The 4,799-nt window shown below is 46.5% G+C and overlaps 1 pseudogene; it reads left to right on the top strand.

Moving 5' to 3' along the window:
* LOC139025139 (GRB2-associated-binding protein 1-like) overlaps positions 1-4,799 on the top strand; it is a 48,053-nt pseudogene that overhangs the window by 38,785 nt on the left and 4,469 nt on the right.

The raw sequence follows: 4,799 nt of genomic DNA on the forward strand, positions 1-4,799 counted from the left end.
GGTTGTGTGTGCTGCAGGCATAGAGCCACTCAGGCAGAGTGTAACAGCACTGGTCAGAAGTGCTGTGTCAGTAGAACACAGCGTGTTTAAATATTTCATATCTGACTTCATCTTAGTTTGATGACGGTAGGTCACACTTAGCATTGATGTGTACTACACTGCCCCCTCTGCTGGCCGCCCACCGGCACTACAAGTCAATGCAAATTAAAGCCCCGCCCTAGTCACTCATCGTGGGTCAGTTTTACATTTTCCTCAGTAACGGTTAAGGTTAGGATTGGTGGAGAGGAAGCTGATCCTAGATCTGTACGTAGGGGGAAACAACGCCCCGGAGGGGTCTGCACACAAAACAAATATAGGGTGTTCACCCATAAAATGTGTCTTTCGTTCAATGGTTTATAAAATAAAGAATTGCATCAGAAAATGTCTCTACCATACATGGTTTAAAAGTTACAAACGACTTACTGTGAGAATTTAGAGTGATTAGTGTATCATTACGGCCATCGTCGAAAAAGTGGTCGCTGCTCAATATAACTCTGTCATCGCTCTGCGGGAAGAACGGCGCTGACGTCGAACGTCAACTGACAAGCAGCTCTCTCTCTCTCTCTCTCTCAATATATATATATATATAAATATATATAAAAACACTTCAAAATATAGAAGAGATACAATAATGTTCACAACAAAATAAGACTCCCATTTCATCAATACTGTTAAGTACAAGTCAAGCATATTAAGGTTATAATATTGTAGAATCTAATTAATAATTGTATGTGAAATGAAATGGGGCAAAGAAAACATTGTTTTTTGACATTCATTTAGTATCACTGTCTTGAATTGACACGTTTTTTTCCCCTGCATCCCAGAGCAGTGAGGGAACACCCTATACCCAATGGTCTGTATGTCTGTTTTCAAAATAAAAGTCAGTGTTTCAGAATAAAAGTCCTCACCTTTTGTTTTACGTGTGTCAGTCCGTCCAGCTGCTACACGTGTCCGTCCTATAGACCCTCCACCTGCCAAAGCTCCGCCTCCAGCTCAGACTCGGACGACCCAGACGCCAACTACGTTGCCATGACAACCTCCAACATCGCCCTCGCCGTGTCGGTATGTTAGATTCACACACGCACACATAACGTACACACACACACACACACACACACACACACACACACACACACACACACACCACACACACACACACACACACACACACACACACAACACACCAGTCTTGCTACAACTACAACCTGACACACAATTCAGTCCCATTCAAAATCTTATTTTCCCCTAACCCCTAACCCCTAAACCCTAAAACTAACCCTAGCTCCTAACCCTAACCATAAACCTAATTCTAACCCTAAAACTTAATTCTAGCCTTAACACTAAACCCCCTAGAAATAGCATCTTTACCTTGTGGGGACTACAAAAATGTCCCGCAGTTGGTCAAATTTTTGGTTTGTTCACTATTCTTGTGTGGATTTCTGGACTTCTGTGTGTGTGTGTGTGTTCCAGACCCTGGCGTGGGACAGCCCCAGGTCTTACGGAGGCCTAGAGGGGACAAACAGGTTGAGTACCTGGACCTGGACCTACACACGGGTAGAGGTGCCCACACCCCCACGACAGGTAAGACAATTCTACCGACTGAGTGGTAGTCATTTAAATCAAATCAAATCAAAGTTTATTTGTTCACGTGCGCCGAATACAACAGGTGTAGACCTCACAGTGAAATGCTGAATACAACAGGTGTAGACCTCACAGTGAAATGCTTACTTACAGGTCTCTAACCAATAGTGCAAAAAGGTATTAGGTGAACAATAGGTAAGTAAAGAAATAAAAACAACAGTAAAAATGTCAGCGTGAAAACAGTAGCGAGGCTATATACAGACACCGGTTAGTCAGGCTGATTGAGGTAGTATTTTACATGTAGATATGGTTAAAGTGACTATGCATATATGATGAACAGAGAGTAGCAGTAGCGTAAAAGAGGGGTTGACGGGTGGTGGGACACAATGCAGATAGCCCGGTTAGTCAATGTGCGGGAGCACTGGTTGGTCGGCCCAACTGAGGTAGTATGTACATGAATGTATAGTTAATGTGACTGTGCATATATGATAAACAGAGAGTAGCAGCAGCGTAAAAGAGGTTTGATTAGCTGTTCAGGAGTCTTATGGCTTGGGGGTAAAAACTGTTGAGAAGCCTTTTTGTCCTAGACTTGGCACTCCGGTACCGCTTGCCATGCGGTAGTAGAGAGAACAGTCTATGACTGGGGTGGCTGGAGTCTTTGACAATTTGTAGGGCCTTCCTCTGACACCGCCTGGTATAGAGGTCCTGGATGGCAGGCAGCTTGGCCCCAGTGATGTACTGGGCCGTATGCACTACCCTCTGTAGTGCCTTGCGGTCGGAGGCCGAGCAGTTGCCATACCAGGCAGTGATGCAACCAGTCAGGATGCTCTCGATTGTCACGTTCTTGACCTTATTTCCTTTGTTTTGTCTTTGTTTAGTTGGTCAGGACATGAGCTGGGTGGGCATTCTATGTTATGTGTTTCTATGTTGGGTTCTTTCTAATTAGCCTGATATGGTTCTCAATCAGGGGCAGGTGTTTTACGTTTCCTCTGATGGAGAACCATATTAAGGTAGGCTGTTCACACTGTTTGTTTGTGGGTGATTGTTTGCTGTGACTGTGTTTGTTCACCTCACGGTACTGTTTCGTTTCGTTCGTTTGTTCCTGTTCCTGTTCGTGCGTTCATTGTTTTATGTGTTCTCAAGTTCACGGTCTGTTAACGTCGTTTATTATTTTGTAGTTTGTTCAAGTGTATTTTCGTCTTCGTTATTATTATTAAAATTACGATGGATTCAACCCACGCTGCATATTGGTCCGATCCTTGCTCATCCTCAGACGAGGAGGAGGACGAGCGTTACATCGATGTTGCAGCTGTAGAACCCAACAGATCCACAGATAGGGCTCTAAGGTGCAGGGTAGATTTACCAGGTTAGTTCATTTACCAGGTTAGTTTATTTACCAGGTTAGTTTATTTACCAGGTTAGTTCATTTACCAGGTTAGTTGATTTACCAGGTTAGTTGATTTACCAGGTTAGCTCATTTACCAGGTTAGTTCATTTACCAGGTTAGTTCATTTACCACTAGCAAATGATGTTGGTGGTGGTTCCTCAATGTGTTGGAGTGTGGTGGTCCTCATATGTGTTGGAGTTGATGTGGTGGTCTGGGCCTCAATGTGAGTTGGGAATGTTGTGGAGTGTGTGGTCCTCATTGTGTGTTGGAGTGTGGTGGTCCTCAAGGTGTAGTGTTTGGAGAGTGTGGTGGGTCCTCAATTGTGTTGGAGTGTGGTGGTCCTCAATGTGTTGGAGTGTGGTGGTCTCATGGTTGGAGTGTGGTGGTCCTCAATGTGTTGGAGTGTGGTGGTCCTCAATGTGTTGGAGTGTGGTGTCCTCAATGTGTTGGAGTGTGGTGGTCCTCAATGTGTGTTGGAGTGTGGTGGTCCTCAATGTGTTGGAGTGTGGTGGTCCTCATTGTGTTGGAGTGTGTGGTCCTCAATGGTTGGAGTGTGGTGGTCCTCAATGTGTTGGAGTGTGGTGGTCCGTCTTTAGTGTGTGTAGTGGGGGTCGTGTCTGGCAAGTGTGGTGGTGCTTGGTGGTCCTCAATGTGTTGAAGTGTGGTGGTCCTCAATGTGTTGGAGTGTGGTGGTCCTCAATGTGTTGGAGTGTGGTGGTCCTCAATGTGTTGGAGTGTGGTGGTCCTCAATGTGTTGGAGTGTGGTGGTCCTCAATGTGTTGGAGTGTGGTGGTCCTCAATGTGGTTGGAGTGTGTGGTCCTCAATGTGTTTGGAGTGTGGTGTCTTCAATGTGTTGGAGGTGTGTGGTCCTCATGTGTTGGGAGTGTGGTGGTCCTCAATGTGTTGGAGTGTGGTGTCTCAATGTGTTGGAGTGTAGTGGTCCTCAATGTGTTGGAGTGTGGTGGTCCTCAATGTGTTGGAGTGTGGTGGTCCTCAATGTGTTGGAGTGTGGTGGTCCTGCAATGTGTTGGAGTGTGGTGGTCCTCTATGTGTTGGAGTGTGGTGGTCCTCATGTGTTTGGAGTGTGTGGTCCTCAATGGTTGGAGTGTGGTGGTCCTCAATGTGTTGGAGTGTGGTGGTCCTCATTGTGTTGGAGTGTGGTGTCCTATGTGTTGGAGTGTGGTGGTCCTCATTGTGTTGGAGTGTGGTGGTCCTCAATGTGTTTGGAGTGTGGTGGTCCTCATTGTGTTGGAGGTGGGGTGGTCCTCATGTGTGGAGTGTGGTGGTCCTCATGTGTTGGAGTGTGGTGGTCCTCAGTTTGTGTTGGAGTGGGTGGTGGTCCTCAGTTGTGTTTGGAGTGTGGTGGTCCTCAGTGTGTTGGAGTGTGGGGTCCTCATGTGGTTGGAGTGTGTGGTCCTCAATGTGTTGGAGTGTGGTGGTCCTCAGTGTTTGGAGTGTGGTGGTCCTCAATGTGTGTGGGAGTGTGGTGGTTCCTCAGTGAGTTGGAGTGTGGTGTCCTCAATTGTTTGAGTGTTGGTCCTCAAGTGTCCTGTGTTGGAGTGTGTGTGTCCTCAGTGAGTTGGATGTGTGGTGGTCCTCAGTGAGTTGGGAGTGGGTGGTCCTCAGTGAGTTGGAGTGTGGTGGTCCTCAATCTGTTGGAGTGTGGTGGTCCTCAATGTGTTGGAGTGCGTCGAGAAGTGAGGATGACAGCAAGTCCGAAGCCATTTGGCAAGTTCCACACCACCAGTTCCCAGCGAACAAGAACGTTATGTAAGTACAAATCTCCAGCAT

The sequence above is a fragment of the Salvelinus sp. IW2-2015 genome, unplaced genomic scaffold, assembly GCF_002910315.2.
Source record: "Salvelinus sp. IW2-2015 unplaced genomic scaffold, ASM291031v2 Un_scaffold2296, whole genome shotgun sequence".
Taxonomy (NCBI): Eukaryota; Metazoa; Chordata; class Actinopteri; order Salmoniformes; family Salmonidae; genus Salvelinus; species Salvelinus sp. IW2-2015.